Here is a 25,194-nt window from a genome sequence, read left to right on the forward strand (position 1 = left end):
GATTTTGTGCCGTTATCTTCCGCACAGTACAATTATTAATTAAAACGCACTTAATAAGTAATAATAAATAATATTATGCCATGTCCGAAACTGCATATTTAGTATAAAACGTCATGTGACCCAATTTTCAATAAAATTATTTGAAGATGCTTTTTAGGGTTTCTTATTACATATTTTGCATCTAGAGATGTAAATAAATTTAAGTCATCTCAAAACTCACGCTGTGTAATTTTTAACCTTCGGTAACACCCGAAGATATTGTACTATGTTCAAAAACAAATAAGTGCTTGTAATGAATACAGCACTAAAATTTTTGCTCCGGTGTGTGTGTCAAGAAAACTATTTTATTATTCATATAAAATAATTTTTAAATGTTTATAAATACAATTTTGTACTGAGTATACCAAGAAAACTACTGCAATGTGTATAATCTATAATATCCTCTGCTGATTTATGTGAATGTAGTTAAAATTCGTTAGCAATGATCATAATAGTCGTGCTTAATAAAATTTCGTTAAGAGTGACATAAGAGTAGCGGCGGAACGCAAGGGCGGGAGAAACGCATCAGAGCAACGTCCGCGCGCCACGAGCCGACCGCCTCCTGCCTGTGACGTCACGGATATGTTGTAAGGCCTTGAGTCTCGGTGGTGTTGCTTCAGAGCGGTGCACCTGGTGCGCAAGGTCGGCGGCGAGGACGACGGGTGCAGCTACGCCCTGAAGGAGCTGCGGAAGGGACCGCATCGCCAGACCCAGGAAGCGCCGTCCAGGTCCTTCCTGAAGGATCGGCGAGTCCTGGAGGCTTCCTCCTGCACCTGCACTAGGCCGGCCGGGCGGAGGAGGCGGCCTTCTTCGTGGTCGACCACGCGGCGGGAGGCCCCCTCACCAGTATGCTGGAGGACCTGGGGTTCCTGCCCATCTGGTGCCGGCCCAGCTGTTCGCGGCCCTGGACACCCTCCACTCGCTCGGCGTGAGTCACCGAGACGTACAGACTGACAAGTTGTTTCGGGCCGAAGCCCGGCCGAGCCTCACCACCACCTCCTCCTGGAACTGAACCCGTTTGGGTAAGTATACCAGGAGCACTACTTTGTTTGTTCGTCCAGATGTCAACCCATGGTTTGCTGGCATCTGGACGATTGGCATCAGTTGTACCATATGCCAATATTTAGAATGGTGTGTACCATTCTTTTGCCTCAACCAGAAACAACTTATCCATTCTGTTTTAGCCGCCGTGCCTGCAGCCAGAATATAGCTTTGTCAGATTATAAGATTTCCTTGTCCAATTTGCATCCATACGTAAAATACACGATGGCTGATGTTAAAACACTACAGTTATTCCTTGTGAAACAGAACCAATCACGGAATACAGACGATGCTACATTGTTTTAACTTTCAGCTGGCCTCGGTATCTTTTCGCGAAATATTAATGGTCCTAGGTAGAGACTGGAAAAATTGGCGATTTCGATGACCTCTAGGATAGAATCTACAATCCCCTACACACTCAGGCAAATGCCACCTGCTCATTGTCTATTGACTCGTGACACCTGTCAACTGGGACGCTTGCGATTCGATACATTTTTGGTTGTAGGTTTTTCATTGGCTCAAAGTCCTTCCGATAAACTGTGAGCCGATCCGAGAAGCAATATAAAGATAAAGTTGTTTTTAATTATAGCATATCGCGAAATGAACCCGCGAATTTTTCCTGTCTCGAGGTATTACAAACTATTCCGGGCAAGTGGTTCCCAAAAGGAATCTTTCACGGGCGTCGATGTTGCCGATAAACACTAGACGTTGCGACGCACCAGGTGTCCTGTGGGACAGTCGGGTGATTGGTACACATCGCGAGATCGTGGACTCGCTGACAGTTGGACGGCTATGTTTGGGCGAGTGCCTTGGGCAGTCGGCAAGGGTCAAGAGCGAGTGGCACCCCCTTCCTCCTCACCACCCTGAGCACGAATAACGGCGCCCAGACGGTCAGGAATAGTCGCGTCCACCCTTCACCTTCTGCCCACGCCCGTCTGGCGCGAGCCAAGTGCCCGCGGATCTCGAGGGGAAGACAGAACTGTGCCCGGCTGCTACGTCCCATCAATGGTACACACAGGGGATTTATATATATATATATATATATATATATATATATGTATATATATAGTAACGAAACATTGTTACAGATGAACTTTTTGCATTGGTTTTGTGAATCAGATATATATTTAGTTTTTAGTGCCATGTTTTGTTTGCTATATTGAAGTCTGTGCTGTGGTATTGGAATGGTCATATTGTATGTACATTACTCTATGCTTGGGGAGGAGTTTAAAAATGAATGGAAGAATTGAGATCCCGAGAAGTAAATAAAAAGAAATAGAAGGCTTTGTTTTTCTTTTTGAAGTGTTAATCGTATGAGTTTATATTTGATGAGTGAAGAAAACTAATTAAATACAATCGAGTCTGTTGACTAATACCGAGTACTCGTCGGAATTTCAGAAGTCCTAAGGTAGGAATTTCGTTCTATTGACATCAGTTGGCTGGGATTTATAATTAAAACATTATAATATAAACTATATCGTGGTGTGCATTAATGTTGGATCAAATTATAATATTGACAATAACTTTTGTCTTTTTAAATGATGTGCCCAACCTAACTTCCAGTCGTTTAACAAACATTTGAGCTGACACAAATGGTTTATTTGTTCATAATTTTACATTCTTAATTATAATTTGTCATATATAGTCCCGGAAATTTCGCGGATTCCTCTGGCCTCGGGATAGAATTCAAAGTTATAGGTGTGCTCGACCCATGTTTACTTTCCCATTGGTTGATTTCTTAGCTTGAACATTTTTATCCTTGTTATTTGCCACTACCTGATTCGCTTACTTCTCTCCTAGCTGGACATCGTTGGCTCACGATCGTAGAGGGGCGTGTCCAAATAACTGCGGTCCAATCATGAACACATTGCGACAGTGTGGAGGTTTGCATTCTAGCGTGCGACTAAATGAATGCGCGAAAATTCCGTGGCTCTAGTCATATACCATCAAGTATTCAAGTTAGCCATATTGTTCGAGCTTTTTTTATTGTGTATAATCTGTATACCAGTATTGAGGATTAGCTTATAAGTAATTTTTTTAATTTTTAATTTTGTAATTATAACACAGACTATTATATATGCACACCCACACACAGAGAAAACTTTTATCCACAATAAAGATCCTAATGTTAGTATAATATTTATAAAATAATGTTCGCAGGCTTTCACTGCCATTGTCTGAAGTAGTTTGACCAAAAAAAGTTTCAATAGTGTCGTACATAAGAACAAGAAAAATTCGCGTTTTTTATTATCTTCAGGTTAGACTTTTACTGTCCTATGTAGGCCCCATTGTACAAATAAAGGCAAGTTCACGACTGTTGAGAGTATTAGAATCTACTTCTTGGCAACTGGTTTCCAAAAGAATCTTTAGTAAAAGTACAGATATATATATGTATATATATATAGCCAGTTAGTATGACATCACATTCGCCATCTTGTTTTCGTCTTCTAAAGTGTGCTACCATCACGTTAAATTTTTACCTGCTAGAGTACTGTAATTATTTATTACTGTGGCGCCCACCATCTAGTATATAGGATACCATCTTGAAAATTCGTTATTATTTAGATAGAAATTTAGGGAAAATTCTAATATTCATCAAAAAAATCTACAAAACAAAATTACACTCATTCAATCAATGGATTCCTGTCTTTGGATCGGTTATTGATCAACACAAAAAAAAAATATTTTAGAAAAAAAACGTATTTAATAAATCAGGTTCAAAATCCTAAAAGAGGCTTAGTTTCCGAGCCAACCAGCATCTTGTAAGCCGATTTTAGCGCCATCTTAGAAAATTGTATATATTGACCTTGAATATCGAAAATAATTCCAAAAACCATCAAAAAATTACTCATCAATATACGGATAGAATTGATGGATTCCTGTCCTTGCTTAGATCCTTGGTCAATGCAAAAGATATATTTTCATTTAAGTTACAAAATAAACAATGTTAAAAAAACGTTAAAATATTAAGGAAATGATAAAAAAGGGTGCAGGAAGACTGAGGCCCAGGAAGTGGCCTCAAGCTGCTTTTGTCAGCTTGTAATCTTCTCCTTTGTTGAGCGAAGATAAAGTTCTAGTACAAGTCAGGTTAAAACTATAATGTGAGGTATGATGTACCCAAAAACATTTAAAATTGACGTAAATATATTTCCAGGAACGTGTAGTCAATTGTTTCTTTACAAGCTCCAAGAGCTGCGTTGCTATAAACAATGTATCTCTCTCTCGCTCATGTCGGTTATTGTTGGAGTTACGAGGCAACTAACTTTTAGAACATTTCGCTGAAAGTTCGTGAGTCGAGAGTCTGTCGTGTTAACACGGAGATATTCTGCGATATTGGACAGTTCCTGCGACATACACGGTCGAGATCTGCCCGATGGATCCCGGTGCGGGAGTTCCCGTGGCGGATGGCAGCGGAGAGAGTCGAGGTGCTTGAAGAGCTGAGTCGGTCACCACCGAGACTCAAGGCCTTCCCACCCTGTCGCCTGGAGCCTGTGACGTCACGGGTAAGAGGCCAGGAGAGGGTTGGTTGGGCAGGCTCAGGAATGTGTAACGGTCAGTGCAGCTACTTGCCTTGACCGTAGAGGAGTATTTACGCAGCGCGTTGTACGTTACTTTTAAATACACCCGTCGCGAGTGAGCATAATAAACGTGTCATGGTATACAAGTGTTGTGTTCCACAATGTCGCGGAAATTATGAATCTGGTCCGAAAGTTTTCACATCTTCAAATTTCCCGACAGTGAAAATAGTAAAATTGCGTGGTTGTTCGCAATTCCACGGGAACACTTCATACCCACAAAATATGCCAGGGTAAGTTGTGCATTAACTCTTTACAGTATTTATTTGCCAATAGTGCTAACATTCAGTTAGGGATTTTGCCGTTTGTTAATCCGTAAGTGTTTTAATCAATCTGGTTTTAAATTTATAAAACATACAACATGTGTAGACAAATGGAATTACATTAAAATAGTATTCAGCAATAAGCATGATTTTGTGCCGTTATCTTCCGCACAGTACAATTATTAATTAAAACGCACTTAATAAGTAATAATAAATAATATTATGCCATGTCCGAAACTGCATATTTAGTATAAAACGTCATGTGACCCAATTTTCAATAAAATTATTTGAAGATGCTTTTTAAGGTTTCTTATTACATATTTTGCATCTAGAGATGTAAATAAATTTAAGTCATCTCAAAACTCACGCTGTGTAATTTTTAACCTTCGGTAACACCCGAAGATATTGTAATATGTTTAAAAACAAATAAATGCTTGTAATGAATACAGCACTAAAATTTTTGCTCCGGTGTGTGTGTCAAGAAAACTATTTTATTATTCATATAAAATAATTTTTAAATGTTTATAAATACAACTTTGTACTGAGTATACCAAGACAACTACTGCAATGTGTATAATCTATAATATCCTCTGCTGATTTAAGTGAATGTAGTTAAATTTCGTTAGCAATGATCATAATAGTCGTGCTTAATAAAATTTCGTTAAGAGTGACATAAGAGTAGCGGCGGAACGCAAGGGCGGGAGAAGCGCATCAGAGCAAAGTCCGCGCGCCACGAGCCGACCGCCTCCTGCCTGTGACGTCACGGATATGTTGTAAGGCCTTGAGTCTCGGTGGTGTTGCTTCAGAGCGGTGCACCTGGTGCGCAAGGTCGGCGGCGAGGACGACGGGTGCAGCTACGCCCTGAAGGAGCTGCGGAAGGGACCGCATCGCCAGACTTAGGAAGCGCCGTCCAGGTCCTTCCTGAAGGATCGGCGAGTCCTGGAGGCTTCCTCCTGCACCTGCACTAGGCCGGCCGGGCGGAGGAGGCGGCCTTCTTCGTGGTCGACCACGCGGCGGGAGGCCCCCTCACCTAGTGCTGGAGGACCTGGGGTTCCTGCCCGTCTGGTGCCGGCCCAGCTGTTCGCGGCCCTGGACACCCCCCACTCGCTGGGCGTGAGTCACCGCGACGTAGAGACTGACAAGATGTTTCGGGCCGAAGCCCGGCCAAGCCTCACCACCACCTCCTCCTGGAACTGAACCCGTTTGGGTAAGTATACCAGGAGCACTACTTTGTTTGTTCGTCTAGATGTCAACCGATGGTTTGCTGGCATTTGGACGATTGGCCTCAGTTGTACCATATGCCAATATTTAGAATGGTGTGTACCATTCTTTTGCCTCAACCAGAAACAACTTATCCATTCTGTTTTAGCCGCCGTGCCTGCAGCCAGAATATAGCTTTGTCAGATTATAAGATTTCCTTGTCCAATTTGCATCCATACGTAAAATACACGACGGCTGATGTTAAAACACTACGGTTATTCCTTGTGGGATCTCTTGCATGCCATTGCTCCGGGACGGTTGCCTGTACCCGGGGCACTGATCCCACAGCCATTCTAGGTGTTCTCGATCTCTGCCTTCAGTCTCGTAGAGACTGACAGCGTGCTGGTTGACGGCGAGGGTAACGTGGTGCAGTGCTCGGAGCCGGCGGAGGAAGGCACGACTGAGTACTTGGCGCTCGAGGCGCTCCTGAGGACTCCGCCCGGCTGCACCGCCGCCGGGGACTGCTGGGGCGCGGGCGTGCTGGGGTTCGAGCTGCTGACGGGCAGCCTGCCCTTCGACCCGGGGGACGAGGGCGACCTGAACATCATCCACCAGGAGCCGCACTCCCCGCCGTGCCTGTCGCCCGAGGCGGCGGTCTTGCTCAGGAGTCAGGGCCGACAGCACACCTGGCAGAGGTAATGGCACACTTTTTCTTCCGGGGCCTTGACTGGAGCAATCTGCACCGGAGTGTGCTGCAGACAGCTCAGAGCAGGAGGGTGGCGTAGAGGACGGCGGGGTTGCTGAGCTGAAGCGATACCTGCCGGGGTTCAACCTCGCTCCGTCAAACCACCAGCAGTCCTCGTCCAGTCTGGTGTCGACGCCGTCGAGAGCCAGAGAGATAGCCCATGACAGCCTTGTTAGGTCTTCTGAAGCAGAATTATGATTTCAGGACGATGGCAATTACGAAGATAAAGTGAAGACAAACAGAAGAGAAAGCCTTTGATGGTCATGATTGGCGGATTTGTTCAAAATCTGAGAGAGCTGCTTTGTTATTTTTAAGTGCGGACTAGATGGAGGAAGATTTATTTTTTCTGGACGAGACTTTAAAATTGTAGAGATGGAACTGTATTATACTGGTGGAGCCCTGTAGGAGAAATTGTTTTCGTCCTGCATTCCTAATTGTCGTGATGGAAATGTATTATATTGGTGCAGCTCAGTCGGAGATATAGTTTCGGCACAGCATTGTAATTTGTGCCGATGGAACTGTCTGTATGCTATTGGTGCAGCCAAGTTAGAAAAAAATATTTTCGTCCAGCATTGTAAATTGTGGGGATAGAACTGTATTATATTGGTGCACCTCAGTCGCAGAAATATTTTCTTCCCAACATTATATATTGTGTTGATGGTAATGCCTGTATGCTATTTGTGCAGCCCAGTTGGAGAAATATGGAGTAGGAGGCAGACAGCTGAAGCAAGAGGAAACAGCTGGAGAAAGTTGCAGACGTCTGGAGCAAAAGGCAGACACCTGGAGCAAGAGGCAGAACAGCTGGAGCATGAGGCAGACAGCTGGAGTAAGAGGCAGAACAGCTGGATCAAGAGGCAGAACAGCTGGAGCAAGAAGCAGAACTGCTGGAGCAAGAGGCAGAACAGCTGGAGCATGAGGCAGAACAGCTGGGGCAAGAGGTATAACAGCTGGTGCATGAGGCAGAAAACTGTAGCAAGAGGCAAAACAGCTGGAGCAAGAGGCAGAACAGCTGGAGCGAGAGGAATACAGCTGGAGCAAGCGGCAGAAGCGTTGAAACAAGAGGCAGAACCTTTGGAGAAAGAGGCAGAACCTTGGAGTAAGAGGCAGAACAGCTGAAGCATTAGGCAGAACAGATGGAGCAAGAGGCAGACAGCTGGAGCAAGAGGCAGACCAGCTGGAGCATGAGGTAGACCAGTTAGAGCAAGAGGCAGAAGAGCTGGATCTAGAAAGAAGAGCTGGAGCAAGATGCAGAACATCTGTAGCAAGAGACAGAGAGAGAGCTGTAGCAAGAGTGAGAGAGACAGCTGCAGAAAGAGTGAGATTGACAGCTGCAGAAAGAGTGAGAGAGATAGGTGAATAAAGAGAGAGAGAGACATGTGGTAAAGCAGAGAGAGAGACATGTGAAATAAGAGAGAGACAGCTGGAGCAAGAGAAATAACCAGCTAGAGCGATTGAGAGAGACAGCTAGAGCGATTGAGAAAGACAGCTAGAGCAATTTAGGGACAGCATGAATAGTCATATAGCTGGAGCGAGAGACAGAAAACTGGAGCAAGAGGCAGACAGCTGGAGCAGGAGACAGACAGCTGGATCAGGAGACAGATAGCTGAAGCAGAAGACAGAAAGCAAAAACAGGTGACAGACAGCTGGAGCAAAGACAGACAGCTAGAGGTGGAGACAGACAGATACAGCAATTAAGAGAGACATCTGGAGCAATTGAGAGATACAGCTCTAACAAGAGAGAGAGACAGCTGAATCAATTAAAAGAGACAGTTCAAGCAAGAGAGTGAGAAAGCTCAAGGAGAGTTATGCAGCTGGTGCGAGAGTCATAAAGCTGGAGCGGGAGAAATAAAGCTGGAGCATGATACAGACAGCTGGAGCAGAAGACTAACAGCCGGATCAGGAGATAGCCGAATCAGGGGACAGAAGGACCAAGAAACCGACGGACCAAAAGACAGACAGACCAAGAGACAAACGGACCAAAGGACAGACGAACCAAGAAACAGACGGACCAAGAGACAGACAGACCAAGAGACAGACGGACCAAGAGATAGACGGACCAAGGGAATGCCGGACCAATGGACGGCTGGATCAAGGGACGGCTGGATAAAGAGACGGCTGGATCAAGAGACGGCTGGATCAAGAGACGGCTGTAATTACATACAGCCGGATCAAGAGACGGCTGGGTCAAGAGACGGCTGGGTCAAGAGACGGCTGGATCAAGAGACGGCTGGGTCAAGAGACGGCTGGACCAAGATACGGCTGGACCAAGAGACAGACGGACCAAGAGACAGACGGACCAAGGGAATGCCGGACCAAAGGACGGCTGGATCAAGGGACGGCTGGATCAAGGGACGGCTGGATCAAGGGACGGCTGGATCAAGGGACGGCTGGATAAAGAGACGGCTGGATCAAGAGACGGCTGGATCAAGAGACGGCTGTAATTACATACAGCCGGATCAAGAGACGGCTGGATCAAGAGACGGCTGGATCAAGAGACGGCTGGATCAAGAGACGGCTGGATCAAGAGACAGCTGGACCAAGATACGGCTGGACCACGAGACAGACGGACCTAGAGACAGACGGACCAAGGGAAAGCCGGACCAATGGACGGCTGGATCAAGGGACGGCTGTATCAAGGGACGGCTGGATCAAGGGACGGCTGGATAAAGAGACGGCTGGATCAAGAGACGGCTGGATCAAGAGACGGCTGTAATTAAAGACAGCCGGATCAAGAGACGGCTGGATCAAGAGACGGCTGGGTCAAGAGACGGCTGGATCAAGAGACGGCTGGACCAAGATATGGCTGGACCAAGAGACAGACGAACCTACAGACAGACGGACCAAGGTAATGCCGGACCAATGGACGGCTGGATCAAGGGACGGCTGTATCAAGGGACGGCTGGATCAAGGGACAGCTGGATCAAGAGACGGCTGGATCAAGAGACGGCTGGATCAAGAGACGGCTGGATCAAGAGACGGCTGTAATTAGATACGGCTGGATCAAGAGACGGCTGGGTCAAGAGACGGCTGGATCAAGAGACGGCTGGGTCAAGAGACGGCTGGACCAAGATACGGCTGGACCAAGATACGGCTGGACCAAGAGACAGACGGACCAAGAGACAGACGGACCATGAGACGGCAGGACCAAGGGAATGCCGGACCTTAGGAATGCCGGACCAATGGACGGCCGGATCATGAGACGGTTGGATCAAGAGACGGCTGGATCAAGTGACTGCTGGATCAAGAGACGGCTGGATCAAGAGACGGCTGTATTTAGATACGGCTGGATCAAGAGACGGCTGGATCAAGAGACTGCTGGATCAAGAGACGGCTGGGTCAAGAGACGGCTGGATCAAGAGACGGCTGGACCAAGGTACGGCTGGTTCAAGATACGGCTGGACCAAGAGACAGACGGACTACGAGACGGCCGGACCAATGGAAAGCTGGATCAAGAGACTGCTAGATCAAGAGACTGCTGGATCAAGAGACGGCTGGATCAAGAGACGGCTGTAATTAGAGACGGCTGGATCAAGAGACGGTTGGATCAAGAGACGGCTGGGTCAAGAGACGGCTGGATCAAGAGACGGCTGTTCCAAGGGACGACTGGATCAAGAGACGGCTGGATCAAAAGACAGACGGACCATAAGACAGACGGACCAAGAGACAGACGGACCAATAGACAGACGGACCAAGAGAAAGACGGACAAAGAAACAGACGGACCAAGAAACATACGGTCCAAAAGACAGACGGACCAAGAGACAGACGCACCAAGAGACAGATCTATCAAGTGACAGTTCTACAAAGAGACAAATGGATCAAGTGACTGTTGGAGCCTCGTATGGTTACAGGCACAAATACAGATGTTCAGCAACCGAATGTGATGACGTATGGACTTAAATCTGGGCCTCAGACTGTGCTCGGTGCAGTTCGTGGAACATTGAATGACTATTATCTAAATACGTTTAATGTGTCGAAATATATTTGTACTCTTCCTTGGCGATATCAGGCAGAACTTTATCATTCAGCTGACTGATGAAGTAGCCACATACGGATCTTTAAAATATAACATTTGGTTGGACTGTGTAAATGGCAAACTATATACGTTCGAGTACAAAGTGAAGAAGTGTACGTTCAAGACAGAGAATACTCACATTTACAATTCCGGCGAATTCAATCAGACTGTTTAACACAGTATTGATAAACTCTGTCGGGAAGAAAAAGACTAAGTGTGCAAAGGTTTTGGTTGGTCTGTCTTCAGTAAACCGATTAGAGCTAAGAATTCGTCAGTTCAATCCAATTTAGAAGTAAATGTTTATTGACTTGCCTACTTTAGTATGTGTTCCTCTGGGAGATAGGATCTATGTAATAAAATTTATGTTTGTAAATTTGTTTAATTTTTGAACATTTTTTTTTTATAATTTAAATTAAAATTCATTTTTTGCATTGACCAAGAATCGAAGCAAGGACAGGAATGCATCATTTCTATCGGTAAATTGATGGACAATTTTTTGATAGTTTTTTGGAATTTTTTCGAAATTCAAGGTCAATAAATACAAGTTTCTAAGATTGAGGTCATATCGGCTTACAAGAGGCTGGTTGGCTAGGAAACTAAGCCTCTTTTAGGATTTTTAACCTAATTTATTAAATACGTATTTTTTTCTAAAATATTTATTTTGTTTGTCAAGTTTCGAACCAAAGACAGGAATCTATTAATTGAATAAGTGTAATTTAATAAGATCCGTTGCCATTTTTTTATTTTTGCTCTCACAAGTTGGTGTGTGTGACGTAACAATTTCTATTTTTTTTTTTAGTATTTTTTAATAAATTATTGTTTCTCTCGCCGGGAATCGAACTGAGGACAGAAATAATCGATTAGGTAACATGAACAATGAGAAAATAAAATTAAATGTCTTAGTCATACTATATGAATTAAAGTTGAAATAATAGTCTTTGCAGTCTGTTTGCATTACTGCTGCTATTCAATTGTCCAATAGCTTTATAACTATATAATTTTTTTGAATTATTTCAGTTTTTGATAAATGTTTAAATAATTATATACATAAAAAAATTATTTGCTTATTATTTTTGTCTATTCTGAGTGGTCATTACCCGCTCAATATAAATATAGTTAATGACCATGGTATCAGAGAGCTGAAAACACGCTAGGAATCTACGAATAAAAAAAATTCAGATGTCAATGTCTCTCACTATCACAATAATATAAATCTACTTGATGTCGTTTTGTTAGCAGGTTTTTTTCTACTACCACCGCAGCCTACAAGGTCACCGTTGTCGTATTACTTGAGCTGTATTTCCAAAGTCGCAGGCGGTTGCTGTTAAGGGGCCCGCCTCGTCAGGGGTGTATGTGTGTTAGTGAAGCGGGATGATAAGCGCGACGCTCGCTGGTGCTTCCAGCGCGGTATCGCCTCTAAGCGCAAGGCTCTGAACTGGCGCGCATTTGTCTCGTCGTCGCAGGATAACTGTGAAATTTGAGCGGTGACCGTAACATTATATGGCGGAGAAATGAAGATAAAGGTGTTATGCAAGCCCCTTAAGTGCTTTCAAGAATCTGTACTGATTGTTTTATGCCTAAAAATTACTCTGAAAACACGCGTTTTAGGCATTTTAACGCTTCTAAAAATACAGTTTAAAAACAAAATCCGAAATTAAAAGTACTTTTCGGTCCTCAGCGAACTCTTAAATGCTATTCGTAAATAGGCCCCACTCGGATATCTTGAGTAGTTTTGAAATCACGTTGTTTTTCCTGAAGCTCTGCACACCGTCTGTGTGACCAGGTAGGCGGGCCCCATAAGAGCCCAGACCGCAGGAGAACAGATGTTACGAGTACTTTTCCACTCTTGGATTACGTAACGAATAATTCCCGTTTTCTCAATTCTAAAGCCTAAACTTGTAGTCTCGCCTCTACAGGATGTAATCAAGCGCGGTAGGGAGGAGAGAGATACACACATAATTTTTTTTTTTTACTGAAAAATTAACATGTTCTTGAAGAATCGTTCGGAGGGACAAAAACTCGGGAGTGAAAATCCCTGCCACAATCCTGCAGTACACGATTTTGTAAGGGGTCATGTCATAACTTAGAAACTCATAACTTAAGATCACATAGATTAGAAACACACGGGATAGCATTTTCTAAGTTATGCCTGTTATAAGTTGCGCGTTTCTAAGTTATGGCGATTCTAAGTCACGTGTTCGGCATTATGTGTTTTAAGAAACGGTTTTAAAAGTTATGGCAGTTCTAAATTATGACAGTTCTAAGTTGTGACAGTTTTAAGTTATGATAGTTCTAAGTTATGAAGAGTCCAAGATATTAGGTTCGGCATTGTTACGTATTACGTGTTTATAAGTTATGACAGTTCTAAAATGTGTTTCTAAGTTGTGTCAGTTCTATGTTTCATCTTTTCTAAGTTGTGTGTTTCGGCGTTATGTGTATTTAAATTATTTCGTTCTAACTTATGAAAGTTTAAGTTATATATTTTTTCAAGAATTCTGTTATAAAGGTTCTTATTTGTGTGTTTCTAACTTATGTGTGAATCACATTTTGCAAAGCCTCATAATGAAGTGAAGACGGAATGCGTGGAATTTAGGAAACGGGAGAACCACGAATTAACCCTTCCGGATAATCGGAGAGGTACAAGTTTCGGCGTGAACTCGTCGGTGATAGAAACCTAGATCGGAGACCGTTGTATTTATCGCACAACCACATAATCTTCACATAAACTTAGTGCTCGGTCTTAAATTCCATGTTGTTTGTATCTTTTTTTCATCGTTACTTTTAGTTAACCCTTTCATTCCCAAATTATTGAAAATAGAAAAAATATTCTTAGGTAAAATACGGATGAATATATATCTAGAATTACAATTATATTAAAAAAAGAAATTTAATAAAATTTATATACATTTTGAGGATGTGGCCATATGGCAACCATTGGAAAACAGAATATCATTTATATTTATATTTGCATTCACAAGAGAGGTTTAAAATTTGTGTTGCCATATGGTATTAATGGGAATGAAAAGGTTAAGGGCTATTGCTAAAATTTTAACTTGAAACCTTCCTTGCATTTGCTGTTCTGCCAAAAATATCTGCAACAGATATTCACTTAGTTTGATATAATTGGGCGTAAAAGAGCACGCAAATCTTCGTAAAATCATCACTTGCACAATTTTTTACACCCATTATATTACACTAAGTGAATATCTGCTGAAAATATTTATATCAGAACAACCAATGCAAGGTAGTACCAAGTTAAAAATAGGCCTTAAAAATTAATGACGAAAAAAAAATCATTGCGTGTGAGACTAAGTCTAAGAGAGAGATAGAGATAGGAAACGGTATATGCTTACGCCATCTTGGATGCAACAGTTCTTCGGCCGTAACAATTTCCTGTTGTATTAGTTACAAATTTTGGCTTCGTTAAAGCATGAGATATAATTTTATGGAATGCCTGAAGCTAAAAAGTGCCTAACTGCTACAAGTAGGCTACCCTGTGAAGTCTTCACCGTGTAGTACTATTCAATTCCTTTTCGGGAGTGAATTAAACAGTAATTATAATTTCGTGGAATGGTTTTTGCAATGGGGAAGATTGATTTAAAAATATTTTTTTAGACATACGTCATTACTGTTTGCACTGTGCGTCACGTACGAAACTTCAATAACGGACAAAAAAATATGAACATGCAAACACACAGAGAACAAGTGAAAATAAGCCGACGTCAAAAGTTAAACGCATAGACCACAGAGAATTCTGTGGAAGGAATAAATAGTATCGTTTATCTTTATGTGTGTGACCTTTTTCCCTAACTAGGCTAATTTTAAATAAAACTATAAAAAAAACGTTATGGCTAGGGACCGGAAAAATTCGCGGGTTCAATGACCTGCAGGATGAACTCCATAGTTCTACGTACACTCGGTCAAATGTCACCCACTCATTGGCTGCTGTCTTGTGAGATGTCCCAACGTAGCAGCCTGTGATTCGATAAAGCTTTGGTTGGGTGTTTCTCATTGGCTCAGAGTCATCCAGGTGAGTTGTGAACCAATAGCAGAGGCAGCAGCACTGAGGTATAACTATTTGTATTTTAGCCTATCGCGAAATGAATTCGTGAATTTTTCCGGTCTCTACCAATATGGCGTCTTTGGGTTTGTATTCCCCAAACCACCCTCCCTCTCCTGCGGCGAAAACCGATTCTTCATCACGTGTGTGTGAAAAATAGCGCTCGTCCGTCCAAACTGTTTCGGAAGAGCCTTCCACGAACACCGCCAGAGCGGTCGGACTCAACCAACTACGCAATCCGCAAGTTTATTTTTTTTACAGGCAGAAAGTTTTTTTTCCCCAGCACTCGCAAATATTACGCGTGTATATTTCCACTAACCACTTTGCGGCTACATTTCACAGGAGTGTTCGGGGGAAATAACCAGTTACGTGTAAACTGTCTGCGGGCGTTAACCAGCTCCACGTAAACACAGCGAGCATAATAATTTAAGTGGTTTTAGGCGCCTGTGTAAGGGCTAGTTTGTTTGAACTGCAGATGCGTGAAAATGCATCAAACGTAGGTCAGATTCATAAATAAGGAAACATTTAATCTCAATAAACCACTTTTGCACTGTTCGTGTCTAGTGTTCTTTTAGATCGTTTTCGTAAAGATTAGTGTGCGAAATTTTCAAATAAATACGTTAATAAATTTCTCAGCCTTTCGTGGCCATTGCCTGAGGTTTCTTGGCTTGTGTGTCCTAACGGCATTTAATAATGGGGGTTCACCGACGTTTCGGTTGATATTGCATTCGCCATCTTCAGGGTAGCAGTCTCATTACCCTGAAGATGGCAGCTGCATTGTCGGTGAACCCTTCGTCTTCAACGCGGCTAGAATCTTCAAGGCCAATCAACCTCAAATTCTTTGATTGTTTTGTTGGTTAAAATTGTGTCACACACTTTTTTTTGTCTGCTGAAATAAAAGAAACAATTTTTAATTCTCTTTACCCGCCTGCGACGCTCTGGCTTACAGCGGCTGTAATTCGCGCTGTAATTGTCGCTGTAATGCACAGAAGCGCCGCCGCTACTAGCGCTGTTGTAACCTGGAGGTCAGGGCTGACCGCTTTCGATGCCTCGTGTAAATACACTGGCGGGTCAGCTCTTAATTCAGGCCAGAAACACAGAGAAAAAAAAAATCAAAACGGTGACTGAACAAGAAGTTACGAGTTCATGAAATGAATATAGACACAATGTAAGTAAATATTAAGTCGTTTTGTTCGGATTTAAATGCCGTATATAAGCATTACGTGGTGTGAACATTGTCGCAAATATTAAAACACACTAAAAAAACTTAAAAATTTCAATGACCCTAACTGAATAATATGTAAAGCAATGATTGCATGATATATTTACCTAATATCCATTGTAGCGAAAAGCTAATACAGTAGACTTGTGTATTTTTTTACTAAAGGATTGACAGACCAGCTTCTGCTACAATTTTGTAGCATTCATTGACTGTGTTCGTCTTTGGCTGTTTTTTTTTGGTACACGTCATCTGTCAGCACACCAAACGTAGCTTATTAATGTGCACAGTAAAAACTGAGGAGCTATACAGGGAATGGTTAAAAAATAACTTTAACTATTGGTAGAGACCGGAAAAATTCGCGGGTTCACTGACATGCGATGAACTCCATAGTTGTACATACACTCGGTCAAATGTTACCCACTCTTTTGCTGCTGTCTTGTGAGACGACCCAACGTAGCAGCCTGTGATTCGATAAAGCTTTGGTCGGGTGTTTGTCATTGGCCCAGAGTCATCTAGGTGAGTTGTGAGCCAATAGTTGAGGCAGCACTGAGATATAACTATTTGTATTCTAGCCTATTGCGAAATGAATTCGCGAATTTTTCCTGTCCCTATTCATTGGGTAACGAAAATAGTCTGGAAGCACATGTACATCTTCCTCACGTTGATGATTGGACTGCAGAGATCTAGACACGCCCTTGGATACCCTGGGCCAGTCCTAAAAAAGGAAATGAAGTGTGGTATCCTGTACTTGTATTCGACCAATAAGCACTCTAAAAAAAAGGCTTCATCATGTATAAACATATAAGTCTGGTCCGGAGAGAAATGAACCAGAGAAAATTTCGGGGCTGTACCGGTAGATGGGGGACTGGAAAAAAAAAATTCGCTGTTTCGATAACCTCCAGGAAAGTCCACACAATCCTTTGCATGTATACACGGGAAAATGATGCCAGTTCATTGGCTGCTGACTCGTGAGTCGTCTGAAATGGTTTTGCCTGTGATTCGATACTGCTTTTGAGGATTTCTCATGGGTAGATACCCGGAAATTTCGCGGATTCATTTAGTCGCAAGCTAGATTGCAAACCTTCACACTCTCGCACTGTGTTCATGATTGGACCGCAGTTGTTTGGACACGCCCGTCTACGACCGTGAGCCAATGATGCCCAGCTAGGAGAGAAGTAAGCGAATCAGGTAGTGCCAAATAACAAGGATAATAATGTTCTCGCTAGGAAATCAACCAATGGGAAAGTAAACATGGGTCGAGCCCACCTATAACTTTGAATTCTATCCTGAGGCCAGAAGAATCCGAGAAATTTCCGGGTCTCTACTCATGGGTAGAGGCAGGTATTTGTCGCGAATAAAGCTGAACGCCTATTAGACTGCAACTAGATAGGTATACCCGCGCCACTCAGGACGCGTTTGCTTCCGCACTGACTTACTGTTATTGGTGTTTTAACAATCGACGCGTGCCTGAAATAAACACAGCCAATCACGGAATACACACGTCTCTACAGTGTTTTAACTTTCAGCTGGCCTCAGTTTCTTTTCGCGAAATACGCATGGCATTGGCCAAGAGTCGTCCAGATGAACACTGAGCCCATAGCAAAAGCAGCTTAATGTGAATTATATGTTATTGCTAGGGACAGGAAAAATTCGCGGGTTAAACGACCTGCAGGATGAACTCCATAGTTCCACGTACACTCGGTCAAATGCCACCCACTCATTGGCTGCTGTCTCGTGAGACGTCCCAACGTAGCAGACTGTGATTCGATAAAGCTTTGGTCGGGTGTTTGTCATTGGCCCAGAGTCATCTAGGTGAGTTGTGAGCCAATAGTTGAGGCAGCACTGAGATATAACTATTTGTATTCTAGCCTATTGCGAAATGAATTCGCGAATTTTTCCTGTCCCTATTCATTGGGTAACGAAAATAGTCTGGAAGCACATGTACATCTTCCTCACGTTGATGATTGGACTGCAGAGATCTAGACACGCCCTTGGATACCCTGGGCCAGTCCTAAAAAATGAAGTGTGGTATCCTGTACTTGTATTCGACCAATAAGCACTCTAAAAAAAAGGCTTCATCATGTATAAACATATAAGTCTGGTCCGGAGAGAAATGAACCAGAGAAAATTTCGGGGCTGTACCGGTAGATGGGGGACTGGAAAAAAAAAATTCGCTGTTTCGATAACCTCCAGGAAAGTCCACACAATCCTTTGCATGTATACACGGGAAAATGATGCCAGTTCATTGGCTGCTGACTCGTGAGTCGTCTGAAATGGTTTTGCCTGTGATTCGATACTGCTTTTGAGGATTTCTCATGGGTAGATACCCGGAAATTTCGCGGATTCATTTAGTCGCAAGCTAGATTGCAAACCTTCACACTCTCGCACTGTGTTCATGATTGGACCGCAGTTGTTTGGACACGCCCGTCTACGACCGTGAGCCAATGATGCCCAGCTAGGAGAGAAGTAAGCGAATCAGGTAGTGCCAAATAACAAGGATAATAATGTTCTCGCTAGGAAATCAACCAATGGGAAAGTAAACATGGGTCGAGCCCACCTATAACTTTGAATTCTATCCTGAGGCCAGAAGAATCCGAGAAATTTCCGGGTCTCTACTCATGGGTAGAGGCAGGTATTTGTCGCGAATAAAGCTGAACGCCTATTAGACTGCAACTAGATAGGTATACCCGCGCCACTCAGGACGCGTTTGCTTCCGCACTGACTTACTGTTATTGGTGTTTTAACAATCGACGCGTGCCTGAAATAAACACAGCCAATCACGGAATACACACGTCTCTACAGTGTTTTAACTTTCAGCTGGCCTCAGTTTCTTTTCGCGAAATACGCATGGCATTGGCCAAGAGTCGTCCAGATGAACACTGAGCCCATAGCAAAAGCAGCTTAATGTGAATTATATGTTATTGCTAGGGACAGGAAAAATTCGCGGGTTAAACGACCTGCAGGATGAACTCCATAGTTCCACGTACACTCGGTCAAATGTCACCCACTCATTGGACTGCTGTCTTGTGAGACGTCCCAGCGTAGCAGTCTGTGATTCGATAAAGCTTTGGTCGGGTGTTTCTCATTGGCCCAGAGTCATCCAGCTGAGTTGTGAGCCAACGGCAGAGGCAGCGCCGAGGTATAACTATTTGTATTTTAGGCCTGTCGGGAAATGAATTCGCGAATTTTTCCGGTCCTCTACTTATCGGGGATTTTTTCCCGGACACCGCCGCGCGCGAACGAGGTGTTTCTTGTTTTTCACCGTCGGCTGCTCGCGCGAGGTAGCTCTCGCCGGGGCAGCGCGCGGCGTCCGGGCAAGGCCAGGGCCGCCGCAGGCTCCCACGAGGGGCACGGGACCGCAGAGCCGCCGGCTCCCAAGGTCACCCCGACCTCCGCTGCGCCGACACCCGGGGATCCGCGACGTCCTCGCCGTTCCCCGGGCCCTGGACGAGGAGCTGCGCACACAGCACAAGTCGGCGTCCGTTGTCCATTTGTAGAGACCGTGCTAGTTACCGGGTTCACATAGGTAGGGACACCTGTATTTCGCGATTTCAATTCATGTCAAGGTATTTCACGAAACACTGTAGCTTTTTCTAAGAGTCATGGCTAGGGACACATGTATTTCGCGATTTCATTTCTTGTCAAGTTATTTCACAAAACACTGTAGCTTTTTCTAAGAGTCGTGGCTAGGGACCGGAAAAATTCGCGGGTTCATTTCACGATACGCTAGAATCCAAACAACGGTACCTTTATATTCCTTCTCTGATTGGCTCACAGTTTATCTGAAGGAATTTCATCCAAAGAAAAACCTTCAACCAAAAAAGTATCGAATCGCAAGCGTCCCAGTTGACAGGTGTCACGGGTCAGTAGCCAATGAGCAGGTGGCATTTTCCCGGGTGTGCAGAGAATCGTGGAGTCTATCCTAGAGGTCATCCAAAACGTGAATTTTTCCAGTCTCTACATATAGGTAGGGACTGGAAAAATTCGCGGTTTCAATGACCACTAGGATAGACTCCACGATTCTCTATGTACTCGGGCAACTATCACCTGGTCATTGGCTACCGACTCGGGACACCTGTTTACTGCGATTCTTATGATTCGATACTTCTTTTGTTGAGTGTTTGCCATTGGCTCAGAGTCCTTCAGGTAAATTGCGGTCCAATCACTGACGCAGCATTAAGCTAAACGAGTTTGGGTTCCAGCCTGTCTCTAAAGGAATCCACGAATTTTTCCGGTCTCTGTATATAGGGCATATATTTTTTGGGAAAAAATCTGAATGCACATTAGACCCCAACAAGGTGTACCAACGCCAGTGGTTTCTTCTTGTGATTGGCGGTCGTCTGCGTGAGAAGCCATTGCCCTATTCGACAGAACCATCAGGACACGTTTGCTTCCGCGCTGAATTGCTGTGATTGGTGTTGTTGACAGTAGACATGTACCCGAAAGAAACTCGACCAATCACGAAACACAGACGATGCTAAAGTTTTGTTTTAATTCCCAGCTAGTCTCGAAATCTTTTCGCGAAAAATGCTTGCCCCTGCGGATTCGTCTCGCCATAGGCTAGAACACAAACACATGTAACTTTAAGCTACGTTCGCATTTAGTTCACTGTTCATTTGCACGACTCTGGGCCGATGAGAAACCCCTCAACCAAAGAAGTATCGAACCACGGGCTGACCATTTGAGACGACTCACAAGTCAGCAGCCAGTGAATTGCCTGAGTTTTGCCCGAGTACACAAAACACTGGGTAGTCTACCCTGAAGGTAATCGAAACTGCTCGATTTTCCAGTTCCTGGCCATTGTTTTATGAATACGGAAACTTCGCGCATTAATTTAATCGCAAGCTAGAATAAAAACCTTCACACTCGCGCTCTTGTGTTCGTTATTGGTAGCGACCCGTGAATTTCGCGGATTAAATGACCTCCAGGATAGACTCCAATATCCTCTACACACTCGGGCAAATGCCAACTGTTCATTGGCTGCTGACTTGTGAGTCGTCTCGACTGGGTGGCCTGTGATTCGACATTTCTATGAGTAAGCGTCTCTAATTGGCCCTCAGTCCTCCAGGTTAATAGAGAACCAATGACAGAAGCAGCACTAAGGTATAATTATTTGAATTTTAGAATAACACGAAATGAATCCGCGAAATTCACGGGTCTCTAGTTATTGGTAGGGACACCTGTATTTCGCGATTTAATTTCATGTCAAGGTATTTCACAAAACACTGTAGCTTTTTCTAAGAGTCATGGCTAGGGACCGGAAAAATTCGCGGGTTCAATGACCTTCAGGATGAACTCCATAGTTCTACGTACACTCGGTCAAATGTCACCCACTCATTGGCTGCTGTCTTGTGAGACGTCCTAACATAGCAGCCTGTGATTCGATAAAGCTTTGGTCGGGCGTTTCTAATTGGCCCATCGTCATCCAAATGAGTTCTGAGCCAATAGCAGAGGCAGCACTGAGGTATAACTATTTGTATTTTAGCCTGTCGTGAAATGAATTCGCGAATTTTTCCGGTCTTTAGTCATGGCAAATTGTGAGGGTGGAGCAATATGGTGACCACATTCTCATTGGCCCCGTCAAAAGCGGGACGACACCTCTCACTGACCTCAGCCAATAACCACAGGAGAAAAGATACAGTATTTTGTGAAATAGCTTGACATAAAATGAAATCACGAAATACAGGTGTCCCCACTAATGAGATACCCATAACCAAAGAATAGGGACACCTGTATTTCGCGAATACATTTCGTGTCAAGGTATGTCACAAAAAACTGTAGCTTTTTCTTAGAGTAATGGCGAATCGTGTGCGTGCAGCAGTACGGTATCCACATTCCCATTGCCCCCGTCATGTGCGGGAAAACACCTCTCGCCGACCACAGCCAATAACTACAAGAAAAAAACTACAGTGTTTTGCAATGTACCTAGACACGAAATGTATTCGCGAAATACAGGTGTCCCTACCAAAAAGTATCGAATCACAGGCAAACCAATTGAGGTGACTCACAAGTCAGCATTCAAAGAACTGGTGTTATCTGCCCGAGTATACGGAGGACTTTGTAGTCTATTCTGAAGGTCATCAAAATCTCCAATTTTTTCAGTCTTTCCCGTTACTGAAATGAACCAGCTCATGTTTTCGGTCTCTACTTATATACAACATATAGATGCGAAACCATAGAAATGGTGCCTAGGCGACACTTAACCAGCAGCACGAGGGATGCTGTTATACGTTAGAAACACGCAGCTTAGAAGCACATTAGTAACATAGAAACACACAAGCGTTGCGTGTTTCTAAATTATGATGTTTTGAGTTATGTGGTTTGGCGTTGCGTGTTTCTAAGTTACATGTTTCTAAGCTACGTTACTTCTAAGTTATGTGTTTATACGTTGTAATAGTTTTAAGTTATGTATTTGTGAGTAATGACTAGAGACTGGAAAAATTCGCGCTTTCGATGACCTCTAGGATAGACTCCACAATCCCCTACACACTCGGGTAAATGCCACCTGCTCATTGGCTACTGACTCGTGACAAACCTGTCAACTGGGACGCTTGCGATTCGATACTTTTTTGGTTGAAGGTTTTTCATTGGATGAAAGTCCTTCAGATAAACTGTGAGCCAATCAGAGAAGCAATATAAAGGTACGGTTGTTTGGATTCTATCATACCGTGAAATGAATCCGCGAATTTTTCCGGTCTCTAGTTATGGCAGTTCCGAGTAGTGTGTTACCAAGTTGTGATATTTCTAGGTCACGAATTTCTAAGTTACGACGTTTTAAAGTTGTGTGGTTCGGCGTTGTGTTGTTATGTTTCCCTCACGAGAGGAAAAGAGGAAAATAATAGCGCTCTTCACGCTTGCGAGTAAGTTAGCGACGCGCGGGAAACATCTCTAGCCTTGCCAAAAAGAAGACGGCTTTGTTGTTATTTAGCCACACCCTTCCCCCTTTCCGACTTCTTTTCTTCGAAGAACTCATTGCGTAAGACACCCTCGCCGCTTTAGCGCGAAGTGTCCATTACGTGACGTCAGCCAGTCACGCCAAACAATCCACCGGGTGCGCTACCGCCGCGACCACAAACGCGAGGTTCTTTTTGTTTTATTTCAGGCGGGCGTAACTTCGGGGGGGTGAGGGACTTTGAAGAGCCGCTAAGTGACGGGAGACACGCCAAAGAAGTGGGCGCCGAGAATAGTCCAACCCCCCCACCACCCCCCTGCCACAACATCACTCGACAGCACGGCGCGAGCATGTGACGTCACGTGGCACGTCAGAAGGGCGGGAAATAGGAGCGACCTCGAGCTTCTCTTGCGAGGAGAAATAGACCGACTCTCTTTGACGGTCTCCGTGGGCGGTGATGAGCGCACATTCTTGAACTCCTCTCCACCATTCCACCATCACCCCCACCCCTTCCCCTTCCCCTTCCCCCCTCATCGGCCGATTACCGGCGGCTATTACACGCGCTTTGTTACCGACGGGAAAATTTCCACATTTTAGCTTCCTCGTACACCGTCCAAACTCCCTGCTCGTTTGGAGTTTTATTGGGCCCTGTGAATAACGTTGTTCCTGGGTCCGTGTTATCGCTGTAAAGACCGGAAAAATTCGCGAATTCATTTCGCGATAGGCTAGAATACAAATAGTTATACCTCAGGGCTGCCTCTGGTATTGGCTCACAACTCACCTGGATGACTCTGGGCCAGTGAGAAACACCCGACCAAAGCTTTATCGAATTACAGGCTGCTACGTATGGGTCGTCTCACAAGACAGCAGCCAATGAGTGGGTGACATTTTTGACCGAGTGTACGTAGAGCTATGGAGTTCATCCTGCAGGCCAGTGAACCCGCGAATTTTTCCGGTCTCTAGTTATCAATAGAGACGTGCAAAATTCGCGGTTTCGATGGCCTTCAGGATAGACTGCACATTCCCCTGTACACTCGTGTCAAATAATGCCAGTTCATTGGCTGCTGACTTGTAAGTCGTCTCAGCTGGTTTGTCTGTGATTCGATCCTTCTTTGGTGGGAGGTTAATAATTGGTTGAGATTCGTCCAGATGAACAGTAAGCCAATAGCAAAATCATCTAAAAGGTATATGTATTTGACTTCTAGCCTATCACCGAATGAATCCGGGAATTTTTCCGGTCTCTAATAATAGCGTATGCTCGTGGTATTAATCAAAAATTGCACGAATCATACACTCAACGTGTTTAACATTAGTGCCTCAATTATTCATGCCATTTTGTGTGCTCAGTGTTTGATACCAAGGTCGGTTGGTGTGAATTTACGCAGTGAAAATTACATATGACGTGTTTGTCGCGAACTTTAAAAAAACTCGATTATGAACCAAGAATAGAGCTTCGTGATAGATTAGACAGTCCTCAGTATATAATACTCGGTCAAATACAACAGTTCATTGGCTACTGACTTGTGAGTCGTTACAGCTGGTTTGCTGTGATTCGATACTTCTTTCGGCGAGGTTTTCTCACTAGCCTAAAAAAATGTCCAAATAAACTGTGAGCCAATAGCAAAAGCAAATTAAAGGTTATAAGTATTTGAATTACAGCCTATCACGAAATCAAAAAGCTAATTTTTCCGGTCTCTTGTTTGGTGTGCTACGAGAAACTGAAAACTTCGTGAATAAAATGTTATTATTAGAGACATGCAAAATTCGCGGATTCATTTCGCGATAGGCTAGCATCAAAACAACTATACCTTCGTACCGCTTCTGCGATTGGCCCACATTTTATCCAGGGAACTGTGAGCCAATGGGAAACACTAAACCACGAAAGTGTCGAATTACGGACAGCCTAGTTGAGACGTCTCACGCGTCAGTAGCCAATGAACAGGTGTCATTTCTGCGAGTATTTAAAGGACTGTGGAGTCTATCCTAGAGGTCAATGAATCCGCGAAATTTGCAGGTCTCTAGTTATTATTTTCAGTTGCACACAAATTGGGACCACAAGCTTCTCACGTGCTCGTCACTGCGCAGTTCGCCGCGCGCGCTCTACTCGATGTTCCGTCCACGGTCGACCCGCGGCTGTCGACCCC

The 25,194-nt window shown here is 44.0% G+C and overlaps 1 protein-coding gene across 2 annotated transcripts in view; it reads right to left on the minus strand.

The window, feature by feature from the left end:
* The window catches only part of LOC134528325 (uncharacterized), a 563,803-nt gene that overhangs the window by 318,851 nt on the left and 219,758 nt on the right, over positions 1-25,194 (minus strand). The gene's annotated exons all lie outside the window — the stretch shown is intronic.

The sequence above is a fragment of the Bacillus rossius genome, chromosome 1, assembly GCF_032445375.1.
Source record: "Bacillus rossius redtenbacheri isolate Brsri chromosome 1, Brsri_v3, whole genome shotgun sequence".
NCBI classification, from domain to species: Eukaryota; Metazoa; Arthropoda; class Insecta; order Phasmatodea; family Bacillidae; genus Bacillus; species Bacillus rossius.